The sequence below is a fragment of the Arachis hypogaea genome, chromosome 15 (assembly GCF_003086295.3).
Source record: "Arachis hypogaea cultivar Tifrunner chromosome 15, arahy.Tifrunner.gnm2.J5K5, whole genome shotgun sequence".
NCBI classification, from domain to species: domain Eukaryota; kingdom Viridiplantae; phylum Streptophyta; class Magnoliopsida; order Fabales; family Fabaceae; genus Arachis; species Arachis hypogaea.
In genome coordinates, this window is record NC_092050.1 from 81,638,114 (window position 1) to 81,651,445 (window position 13,332).

The 13,332-nt window shown below is 40.5% G+C and overlaps 1 non-coding gene across 1 annotated transcript; it reads right to left on the reverse strand.

Moving 5' to 3' along the window:
- Positions 1-4,557: 4,557 nt before the first annotated feature.
- Positions 4,558-4,664, reverse strand: LOC112753959 (small nucleolar RNA R71). Its single transcript, XR_003178318.1, has one exon. It is a non-coding gene; the product is annotated as a small nucleolar RNA R71 (small nucleolar RNA).
- Between the last annotated feature and the right edge of the window lie 8,668 nt (positions 4,665-13,332).

Sequence of the window (13,332 nt, forward strand, 5' to 3'; positions counted from 1 at the left end):
GAGAAGTCATCCATGAACACTTCAATGAATTTTTCCACCATATCAGAGAAAATGAAGAGCATACACCTTCGAAAGGTTGCAGGTGCATTGCACAGGCCAAATGGCATCCTCCTATAAGCAAACACGCCATATGTGCATGTAAATGCGGTTTTTTCTTGGTTCTGATGATCCACTGCAATTTGGTTATAGCCGGAATAGCCATCCAAAAAGTAGTAGAATGCATTACCCGTCAGTCTCTCCAGCATCTGATCTATAAATGGTAAAGGAAAATGATCCTTTCGGGTGGCGTTATTGAGCCTCCTGTAGTCAATACATATACGCCACCCTGTAACTGTTCTTGTGGGAATCAGTTCATTCCTTTCAATATGAACCACTGTCATGCCTCGCTTTTTGGGAACAACTTGGACAGGGCTCACTGATGAGTGAATTGTTGTGATGGTATAGAATTTCTCAAAATTAATTCTCGTTGCAAGTATAGTTCTACACCAACAAACAATCCTCCCAATCAAAAATTCGGTTGTCACAAGTAACAAACCCCAAATAAGAATTAACCGAAGTATTTAAACTCCGGATCGTCTCACAAGGAATTGCAATGAAGTGGTCAATTATTGGCTATGAGATAACAAGGGGTTTGGTTGATAAAGGAGCAAGAATTTAAATGGCAAGAAAAGTAAAGAGAGCAATTAAAGAAAGCAAGTAATAAAGGGAGACATTCATGGCATGGATTGAGAATATAGGCTTTCTATCCTAGTCACTAATAATAATAATTAACAAGAATTTATCTTATTTCGTCATCTCCAATATTGGAAGAAGGTGTAAGTCATCTTCCATGAGAGAAAATCAAACAAGACTAGTTAATCTCAAGCCAAAAATCCTAATCAACTTACTAATAGAATTAGCAAGAGATTAGAGTCAATGGGAATAATATTAACTAACAACTCTAGATCACCAACATGAGTTGGGTATTCATGACTCAAGATTACCTAATTACTCCTTCCAAGCCAAGATTGCTCAAAATCTACTCCAACATCCTTCCAAGCGTTTTGCCAAACACTTGGAAAGCATACAAGGAAGGCATAGTAAATTGCAAGGAAGAGTAAAATCTAACAACTACCAATTGCAAGAAAAGTAAATTCACAACTCAAATTATCAATAAAAGAACATCAAACATTATATTGCATTAAAAGAGATCCAATTCCAACAATAGTTCATGAACATAAAAGAAGCATAAAAGGGAAACTAACATGAAAACTAAGAAAATCAAAGTGTAGAAGCATGAAACTGTAAAGAAAACAAGATTTGAACAATAATCAAAACCTAGATCTAAGATGGAAATAAGCCTAAGAACTCTAATTCTAGAGAGAAGAAGGAGCTTCTCTCTCTAGAAACTACACTACATGATGCTAAGCTACAAACAATTGCTCCCGCTTTGCTCAAGCTTCAATTCTACATGAAATACTCTCAGAAACGAGTTGGATTTGGGCCTGAGCAGCTCAGAAATCACCCCCTGTGATTTCACTTTAAGTGGGTCACGTGCCGAGTGTCACGCGTGCGCGTGCTTCACGTGTGCGCGTCGATGGCAAAACCCCTACTCACGCGTAATGCCAGGGAATCTTAGGCTAGTTTCACTAGCCTTTTTCTTTGTTTTTAATAGGTTTTATGCACTTTCTTGAGCTATAAGTAAGAAAATTGGATAGAAATTCGTGTTTGCCTATATTCATTCAACCATGAGTAATTTGATGCAATTTCATGATGATTTGTGCTATGATTGCTTGTATACTAAGAATGATAAGAATTCTCATGACTTTAGCAAGGCTTTAATGCATTAATTGGTTAATGATAGGTGAAGGAAAGCATGGAGGAAGGTTGAAGAAGGAGCATAGAAAGGATGAAGAGGAAGCAACGTTGGTGGCCAAGTTAGACCACCAACGTTGCCTCAAACATTGGAAGAGAAACAAAGCACTTCTCTGTAAACACTGCTGATGCTCACGTTTGAGCTAGCATTGGACATCCAACGTTACCCCCAACCTGGTAATGAAAAATTCAACTCTGGAGCTAAGGGAATTTTGGGTGACGCGTACGTGTCAATGACGCGTACACGTGAAAAAAGCAATATTTGATATTCGCGCGCAAGCGTGCGTCACGCGCACGCGTGGAATGGCAAAAATTGACCATCCATGCGTACGCGTGGGTCACGCGTACGTATCAAAATCGATCGTTGGAGGTCCAACGTTACCTCAAAAGCTAGCCTCCAACGTCCACGATGGTCAGCCCAAAATTTTGATTTGAAATTTTTGAAATCGATGCGTATGGGTCAGTGACGCGTACGCGTGGATTGAAAACAAGGCAACGTACGCGTAAGTGTGGTGTACGCGTACGCATGACTAAGAAAAATCTCAGATTTCACGCGAAGGCGTGAAGCACGCGTACGCGTGGGTAAGCTGAACGTTGGCCCTCCAACGTTGAGTCAAACGCCAAAGACAGCAAACTTTCTGGTTTTGCTGGTTTGTTCAGAATGGCGTTTGAGTCAACGTTGGCCCTCAAACATTGACTCAAACGTGAAGCATCTGGAGTCAAATTTTACATGAATTTCTTTTCAACACCAAGGCCACCCAATTGGAGCCATCTTCAATCCAATTCTATCAAGGCCAAAAGGCCAACTCAAAGCTTGAAGAGCAATGGAAGAAAGTGTATAAATAGCTTAGAATTTAAGATAGGGGGAACTTTTACACCATTTTTTCCATTTTTTTTCTGTTTTCACTTACTGCACTTGAATTTCAGAATGTATTTGCGAATTCCAATTTCCATTTTTAGAGCTTTGAACAACTAAACTACTTTCATTGGGTTAGGGAGCTCTGTGTAATTCAATAGATCAATATTAGTTTTCATTCATCTTCTTCTTTCTTTTCTCTTGATTTTACTAGAAAGCTTTTGGTCATCATCCAATTGGGTAGTTATCTTGGGAAAGAAGCTATTCATAATTGGATCTCCTCGGAACCTTGGAAGAGGAATGAGGAGATCATGCTAGAAATGCTTTCTCACATTGGACTAGATTGGGGTTTGGTTGTATATAGTGACATGTAATCCTACCAACACTTTGATCTATAAATTTGTGTGGTATAATCAGTGACCAAACTTCATCTCTTTCCGTGAGCACTTAAATCAAGAAATTAGGCAATTGTTCATGCTTAGAGAGATTGGTGAGCCGAGGAATTGGGATCCAATCACTTAAGATTGCCAAGGAGGTCAATGAATGCATTGATTGTGGAAGAGATGAAAATGAACTTGATCCGGAGAATTGTACATCTCCTGAACTCAATGAATCCCCCATTCTCTGATTTACCTATTCTATTTACTCTCTGCTCTTTAATTTCATGCTAATTCCCCCTTCCCATTTACTTTCTTGCAATTTAAGCTTCTGCACTTTAATTCTCTACAATTTAATTTTCTGTCCTTTTAATTTCTTGCAATTTAAGCTTCCCGCCAATTTTACTTTATGCAACTCCAATCTCACTTCCGATTCCGCTCAACTAGTATAATTCACCAATTATAATTGATCGATCTACCAATCCCTGTGGGATTCGACCTCACTCTTTTGTGAGTTTTTACTTGACAACAATCCGGTGCACTTGTCGGAAGGAAATTTGTTGAAAGACAAATTCCCGCGCATCAAGTTTATGGCGCCGTTGCCGGGGATTGGTTTTGTATTGACAATTACCAAATTGAAGGATAACTAGATTGAGAATTTTTATTTTCTTTTGTTATTGGAAGTTCCATTTTAGTTGTTCATTTAGTTTTCCGCAATTTTTTGTCATTCATTTTGAATTTCTCTTTATTGCTTTACTTTTGAGCAAACTAACTCACTAACTCATTAACTGTTTGATTAATTGCCTCAATTGCTCTAACCAAGCTAACTATACTCTGTTTTAGTAGACTATACACATGCTGTTTCTTGTACTTGTTCATTGTATGACAGGTAGGAGAAAGGAAACTTCAACTTTCTTTGATAGTGAGCCAGAGAGAACCTTCCTGAGACTAAGAAGGGAAGCAAGAGGAAAGAGGGTTGTTAATACTGAAGAAGAGGAGGAATACTTTGATATAACCATGGAGGATGATATGGAAAACCACCATGAAAAAGAGGTGAATAACCATGCCAGAAGGGGTAGAGCTAACCCTGCTGGACAAGAGAGGAGAGTCCTGGGATCATACATCAATCCAAATCTAGGAAATTATGGTAGCAGCATTCAGAGGCCAACCATCCATGCTAACAATTTTGAATTAAAACCTCAGTTCATAACTCTTGTCCAGAACAACTGTTCTTTTAGAGGAAGTGCACAAGAAGATCCTAATGAACATCTCACTAAATTCCAAAGGATATGTGACACGGTTAAGTCTAATGGTGTGCATCCTAACACCTATAGATTGTTACTGTTTCCATTTTCTTTGAGGGATAAAGCATCAAAATGGCTAGAGTCATTTCCCAAGGAAAGCTTGACAAACTGGGAAGATATAATGAGCATATTCTTGACAAGGTTCTACCCTCCACAAAGAGTAAACAGACTCAGAACTGAAGTACAGACATTCAGACAGCAAGATGGTAAAACTCTTTATGAAGCCTGGGAAAGATTCAAAGACTTGACAAAGAAATGCCCCCCTAACATGTTCAATGAGTGGGTGCAAATCCACATCTTCTTTGAAGGGTTGAATTGTGAATCAAGGAAAGTTGTAGATCATTCATCTAGAGGTTCCCTAAACAAGAAGAAGACCATTGAAGAAGCCATTGATGTGATAGAGACAGTGGCTGACAATGAGTACATTTATGCCTCAGATATGAGCAACAATAGGGGAGTCTTGGAATTGAACCATATGGATACACTCCTGGCCCAGAACAAGATGATCACAAAACAACTTGCTGAATTGACTAAGCAAATGGAGAAGAATCAGGCTGTAGCTATCCACACTCAGCCATCACCTCAAGAGGAATTGAAGAGAGAAGAAGGAGCTAACTGGGAGGAAGCTAATTACCTTAGAAGCTCATCTAGGCAAGCTAATGATCCTTACTCTAAAACCTATAACTCTGGTTGGAGGAACCACCCAAACTTTGGGTGGGGAAACCAACAAAACCAAGGCCAAGATCACAGATCACACAATCCAACCCAATACAATAACTCCACTCACCAAAAATCCAACCAAAAACCATACCATACCACACAAAACACCTACTCACACCCACCATACTAAAACCACAACAACCACTTTCAACACCCCGATTCCAACTAATCAGCACCACATGATGAGGACAGAATGGTCAGGATGGAAGCTATGCTTGCAAACCTTTGCAAAGGGTTTGAAGACATAAAGAAATTCAAGGAATAAGCCATATCTAATCGGCAAAATCAATATGCGGCTACTCAGAAGCTTGAAGCACAAATTGGATACTTGTCCAAGCAAGCTTATGGGTACAGTTCAAGTAATGCCCACAAAATAACTCCAAAGGAGGAATGCAAGGCTATTACCCTCAGAAGCGGAAAAAAATTGAAAGAGATTCCAATAGAGACTCAAAATGAGAAGGAAGAGGGGAGTCCCAAAGCCAAAGAAGAAGCACAAACACTTGCTCCCAATCCATCAAATGAGAAAGAAGCTCTAAGGCCATATGTCCCAAAGGCTCCTTACCCTCAACGCCTAATGAAAAATGCAAAAGATAGCCAATTCTCCAAATTTTTCGAAATTTTCAAGAAACTTCAGATTAACATTCTCTTATCAGAAGCACTAGAACAAATGCCACTTTATGCTAAGTTTCTGCAGGAATTGATGACCAAGAAGAGAAGCTGAAGGAATGATGAAACTGTGATTTTAACTGAGGAATGTAGTGCTATCATCCAACACAAGCTGCCTCAAAAATTAAAGGACCCAGGAAGCTTTTAAATTCACTGCATCATAGGGAAAATAACAGTTGAAAAAGCCCTACGTGATTTGGGAGCGAGTATAAATCTGATGTCTTTAACTATGATGAAAAGAATGAAGATTGAGGAAGCCAAACCAACAAGAATGGATCTTCAATTGGCAGATCGGTCATTTAAATTTCCTCATGGCATAGTAGAAGACCTGCTCGTTAAAGTAGGAGAATTCATCTTTCCTGCTCACTTTGTGGTGTTGCATATGGAGGAAGAAGCTAACGCCTCAATAATCTTGGGGAGGCCATTTTTAGCCACTGCTGGATCCATCATTGATGTCCAAAAGGGTGAACTCACCCTTAGGCTACATGAGGAGAGGATGGTGTTCAATGTATTTAAAGCCATGAGCTACCCACCAGAGTCACTGGGGGAGTGTATGAGACTAGATGCAATGGAATTTGTGGTGCAAGAAACCTTTGAAAAAGCACTTGGAGAATTCACAGAGGGTGACTCCATATTAAATGATGAGGTTGTTGAGGTCAACTCGGCTGAAATGATTATTCCAAGCACATTGGAGGAGAGGAAAAAGGAGAAAGAAGCACCCAAACTGGAGCTGAAAGCACTTCCTCCTACTCTTAAGTATGCATACTTGGGAAGGGATGGAAGTTACCCAGTGATCATCAATTCTGCCCTCAGTCAAGAATAGGAAGAGGAATTAATCAAGGTGCTGCAAAATTACCAAGATGCCATTGGATGGACCCTTGCTGACTTAAAAGGGATAAGCTCATCTATATGTATGCATAAGATCTTGGTGGAAGATGACTCAAAACCATCCTTTCAAGCCCAAAGAAGATTGAATCCTATCATGAAAGAAGTGGTCCAAAAAGAAGTGATGAAGCTATGGCAAGCAGGAGTCATATATCCAATTTTCGACAGCCCATGGGTGAGTCATGTACATGTGGTTCGAAAGAAAGGAGGGATCACAGTTGTACCCAATGAGAAGAACGAACTCATACCCACAAGAATGGTGACAGGCTGGAGGATGTGCATTGACTATAGGAAACTTAATGAGGCAACTAGAAAGGATCATTTTCCACTTCCCTTTATGGACCAGATACTGGAAAGATTGGCAGGACATGCATATTATTGCTTTCCTGATGGATATTCGGGTTATAATCAAATAGTGGTTGATCCAAGAGATAAAAAAAGACATCATTCACTTGTCCATATGGAGTTTTTGCTTATAGGTGCATGCCTTTTGGATTGTGCAATGCCTTTACAACTTTCCAAGGATGCATGTTGTCTATTTTCTCACACATGATTGAAAAATTCATTGAAGTCTTCATGGATAATTTCTCGGTTTTTAGAAATTCCTTTCCTAATTGCCCTAATCATCTTGTCTTGGTGTTAAAAAGGTGCCAACAGACAAACCTAGTTCTAAACTGGGAGAAATGCCATTTTATGGTAACAGAAGGGATTGTCCTTGGCCATAAAATTTCTGAAAAAGGCATAGAAGTAGACAAGGCTAAGGTGGAATTAATTAAGAAATTACCTCCACCTAGTAATTTCAAGGCAATTAGGAGTTTTTTAGGCCATGCTGTTTTCTACAGAAGGTTTATTAGAGACTTTTCCAAAATTGCAAAACCTTTGAGCAACCTATTAGTCTCTGATACACCTTTTGTATTTGATCAAAAGTGCACACTAGCATTGGAAACACTGAAAAGAGAGCTTTTCTCAGCACATATCATTGCCCCACCAGATTAAAATTTGCCTTTTGAACTGATGGGTGATGCATCAGACCTTGCTGTTGGGGCAGTGCTTGGACAGAGGAAAGGCAATTTAGTGCATGTTATATATTATGCCAGCAAGGTTTTGAATGAAACACAAAGGAATTACACCACTACTGAGAAGGAACTATTGGCAATAGTGTTTGCATTTGATAAGTTTAGATCATATCTCATCGGATCTAAGTTATTATTTTCACTGATCATGCAGCACTAAAATATCTACTTGCAAAACAAGAGTCAAAACCGAGACTGATAAGGTGGATTTTGCTATTGCAGGAATTCACATTGAGATTAAAGATAAGAAGGGAGTGTAGAACAAAGTAGCAGATCATTTGTCCCGAATCCCTTGTGAAGAAGGTAGCACCCACAAAACAAGTGTCAATGAATTCTTCCCTGATGAGCAATTAATGCTAGTTCATAAGGCACCCTGGTTCGCAGATATTGCTAATTTTAAGGCAATTGGGGAGTTTCCTACAATGATCAACAAGCATAAAAAAAGAAAACTCATCAATGATGCAAAGTACTTCATTTGGGATGAGCCATACTTATTCAAAAAATGCTCTGATGGATTGCTAAGAAGGTGTGTTTCAGAGGAGGAAGGAAGGGAAATTTTATGGAATTGTCATGGGTCCTGCTATCGTGGCTATTTTGGAGGAGAGAGAACCGCAGCAAAAATTTTGTTGTGTGGGTTCTTTTGGCCCACCATCTTCAAAGATGCAAGAGAGCTAGTGAAGAACTGCAATGAATGTCAACGGGCTGGAAATTTGCCTAAGAAAAATGAGATGCCACAACAATTCCTCCTGGAACTTGAGCTGTTTGATGCATGGGGATTGATTTCATGGGACCATTGCCAACCTCCTACTCAAACAAGTACATTTTGGTGGTATTAGATTATGTATCAAAATAGGTGGAGGCCATTGCAACCCCTACAAATGACAACAACGTGGTTCTGAACTTCCTCAGAAAGAATATCTTCATTAGATTTGGAGTTCCCAGAGCACTCATCAGTGATGGAGGAAGCCATTTTTGCAATAGACCACTAGAGACCCTCCTCCTGAGATATGGAGTGAAGCACAAGATTGCCACACCCTATCATCCCCAAACAAGTGGCCAGACAGAGGTATCCAATAGAGAGCCAAAAAGGATCCCGGAAAAGACAGTAGGAGCTTAAAGAAAAGATTGGTCAAAGAAGCTTGATGATGCTCTTTGGGCATATAGGACAATGGTATGCGAAATTGTGATCATCAACAATGGCGCCAAAGGACTTGGAGCTCTTAAACGTGAATCACACTTTGTCACAATTCCGCACAACTAACCAGCAAGTGCACTGGGTCGTCCAAGTAATACCTTACATGAGTAAGGGTTGATCCCACGGAGACTGTCGGCTTGAAGCAAGCTATGGTCACCTTGTAAATCTCAGTCAGGCGAATTCAGATGGTGATGGAGAATTGACAATTAAAAGATGAATAAAACATAAAATAAAGATAGAGATACTTATGTAATTCTTTGGTTGGAATTTCAGATAAGCGTATGAAGATGCTTTGTTCCTTGATGACAAGTCATCTTAGCCTAGTTTCACTAGCCTTTTTCTTTAGTTTTCAATTGAATTATGCACTTTCTTGAGCTACAAGTAAGCTAATTTGGGTAGATTTTCATGCTTCCTTTGATTTAATCAACCATGTATGAATTCATGCTATTTCATGAGGTTTTATACTATAACTGTCACATATTATGAAAGAATGAATATCTCATGATTTTAAGCATAGCTTTGATGTGTTTGGTTGATTAATGATAGGTGAAGAAAGCTTGGAGAAAGGTTGAAGCAAGAAGGAATAGCTAGGAGTGAAGAGAGGACAATGGAATAAGTGAACTTGAACCAGGAAGCAAAAAGCTGGACCTAAAGTTAGCCTCAAACTTTTGCACAAACTTTTGGGTGAAAAGTTAGCCCCAACGTTAGCCCCTAACTTTTGGGCTAACGTTGGAACTTGAAAATCACTCCCTGGGCACCAAAAGTTTGCGCCAACGTTAGCCCCTAACTTTTGGGCTAACGTTGGCACATGAAAATCAACCCTGGGCACCAAAAGTTTGCGCCAACGTTAGCCACTGGCTAACGTTGGCATAAGAAAAACCTCCCTGGCCACCAAAAGTTTGCGCCAACGTTAGCCCCTAACTTTTGGGCTAACGTTGGCACATGAAAAATACAAGGGAAGGAGCAAAAGTTTGCGCCAACGTTAGCCCCTAACTTTTGGGCTAACGTTGGCGCCATAAGTGCACCAAGGAAGGCCAACGTTGGAGCAAAAGTTAGACCCCTAACTTTTGCACCAACGTGGGTATCAGCAAAATATGGGGGCTGATATGAAAAGTTGGACCAAAAGTTAGACCCTAACTTTTGCTCCAACTTTTACTCCAACTTTTGCAAAACTCCAACCCGGTTCATTTGGTTCACTTTGGTTCTTCTCCAAACTCCAAGAGCAATCAACCAAGGCCTCTTTCAACCCAATTCCACCAAGAGCAAAGGCCCAACTCAAGGCTTGAAGATCATTTGAAGAAAGTGTATAAATAGGATAGAATTCAAGTTCTTCGGGGAGCTTTCCCTTTGAATTTTCATAATAGTTTTCGGAGAGCTTTGGATATTGAGTGATCTTTAATTTCTTAGTCTTGGGGAAGGAGAATTCACTTCTCTTCCTCTTAGTTTTATTGCTTTCAATTTCAATTACAATTGTCTTGGATCTTGGGTTGGAGAATTGAAGAAATTCTGTTTCAATCTCATCCTTGGATCTCTCTGCTTTACTGCTCAATCCTTCAATCCCTGTGGGATCGACCTCACTCCCGTGAGTTTTTATTACTTGATGCGACCCGGTACACTTGCCGGTTAGATTTGTGTGTTTTGGGAGAAATTCATTTTTCCACCAAAATACTCATCAAGTTTTTGGCGCCGTTGTCAGGGATTGATTAGATTGACAATGATTAAGTGAGGTGGTAATCTAGATCAAGCACTTTTTCTTTAATTTTGATTAACCCACTAACTGTTTGATTTTTTGCTTAAACTAACTAACACTTCAATCTAGCAGTAGATTGAAGTGTCACTGGTTTTGTGCATTTCTCATGCTCTGCTTGTATGTCAGGCACAAGAAGAACCACACCCAATTTTCATGAACAAGACGAAAGAACTCTCAGGAGGTTAAGAAGAGCTGAAAGAGGGAAAAATATTGTTGGGGAAGAGGAATCAGACGAGGAATTTCAAGAGATGGAGGAACATTCAACCAATCCACTAGGTGGAGCAGACAACAATAATGACAACCCACCCCAGAGGAGAGTTTTGGCCTCCTACACCTTTGCAAATCCTAGACATTGTGGAAGCAGCATCTTAGCTCCAAATGTCAATGCTAACAATTTTGAACTCAAGCCACAACTCATCACTTTGGTTCAGAACAACTGCTCTTTTGGTGGAGGACCACTTGAAGACCCGCACCAACACTTATCCACTTTCTTGAGGATATGCAACACTGTCAAAACTAATGGTGTGCCTCCTGACAGTTACAAGCTGATGCTATTCCCATTTTCTCTCAGGGACAAGGCCACTCAATGGTTGAAATCGTTTCCAAGGGACAGCATCAACAACTGGGATGATTTGGTAACCAAGTTTCTTGCCAAGTTTTACCCACCTCAGAGGATTATAAGGTTGAAGGCTGAGGTACAAACATTTACACAAATGGAGGCTGAACCCATCTATGAGGCATGGGAGAGGTACAGGGCTCTAATCAGGAAATGTCCCCCTGCCATGTTTAATGAGTGGGAGAAGCTGCAGAACTTCTATGAAGGCTTAACACTGAAATCCCAGGAAGCTTTGGATCATTCAGCTGGAGGTTCCTTGCAACTCATGAAAACTGCAGAGGAGGCTCAAGAACTCATTGATATGGTGGCCAACAACCAATATTTCTTTGCTCATCAAAGAGGCCGCCAACCATCACAAAGGAGAGGAGTAATGGAGCTAGAAGGAGTGGATTCAATCCTGGCTCAAAACAAATTAATGCAGCAGCAAATTCAACAACAATTTGAGCAAATGACCAAGAGGATTGATGGCCTCCAAGTTGCAACAGTTAACACCAGCCAACCATCAGCCACATGGGGGCAAAATGAAGAAATCCAAGAGGAGCAACAGCAGGAACAAGTCCAGTACATGCATTCAAGTCCAAATGAATTCTATGGTGATACCTACAACCCCTCATGGAAAAATCACCCCAACGTCAGATGGGGAGACACTCACAACCAAAACCAACAACCATGGCAGAGGAACTCAAACCAAAACAACCCAAGAAACAACCAAAACTACAACCAGCAGCAGACTAACCAAAACACATACAGAAAACCTCAAAACAACTACCCTAATCTCAACCAGTACCAATCCAACAACCATTCCACCAACCAAAATGTTTACCACCCACAACCCACATCTCACAACCCACCACAAGCACCACCTGAACCTCAAAGACTCACCAACTTAGAGACCTTGATAGAGAAAATGATGAAACACCAGGAAATAACAAACAAAAACCATGAAGCATCATTAAAGAGCCTAGAGAGGCAGATTGGGCAACTCTCCAAGCAAGTATCTGTTGAGAGACCTTCAAACTCACTGCCCAGTGACACAATCCCAAATCCCAAGGAGGAATGCAAGGCAATACAATTAAGGAGTGGGAGAACATTGATAAGCAACAATGACACTACACAGAAGCAAGCAGAGAGCATCAAAGAACCAACAGAGGATGAGAAGCAAACAAAGGCAGATGGAGCTAAGGAGCAAGTTGTGATAACAAACAAAAACACTGAGAAACCCAAGGAGAAAAGCAACCAGCCACATAGCTCAAAGGAAGTAACCCAGGGACAGCAGCAAATAGGAAAAAGCATCACACCTCCACTGCCTTATCCCCAGAGGTTCAACAAAGAGGTTAAAGACCAGCATTTTCACAAGTTCCTTGAGATTTTTAAGAAGCTGGAAATCAATATTCCCTTGGCTGAAGCACTTGAGCAAATGCCTCTGTATGCCAAATTCTTGAAGGAGCTTGTCAACAAGAAAAGAAGCTGGGATGAGAAAGAAACCATAGTGATCACTGAGGAATGCAGGGCCTTGATTCAAAAGGGGCTTCCTCCCAAGCTTGAGGACCCAGGGAGCTTCCTGTTGCCTTGCACCATTGGGGAATTGACCATCACTAAAGCAATGTGCGATCTCGGAGCAAGTATTAACTTAATACCATCCTACCTGGTGAAAAAGCTGCATATAGAGGAGGTCAAACCAGTACAAATGTCTCTGGAGCTGGTAGATAAGTCAATGGTATACCCCAGGGGTGTAATTGAAAATCTTTTGGTTAAGGTGGACAGTTTTATATACCCTGCTGATTTTGTGGTTCTAGAATCAAACGATGATGATGGTGACTCTGTTATACTGGGAAGGCCATTCTTGGCCACTGCTAGAGCTATCATAGACGTAGAGGAAGGGGAATTAACTCTCAGGATGCATGACCAGAGTGTCACTCTGAAGGTATTACCAGAGGCACAATTTAGCAAGGAGAAGAAAGACTATATGAAAAATGACCAGGAAGGTCACAGCAACATCCCAATGCTAAGGATTGTGCAGACTGATGAAGAAGCCC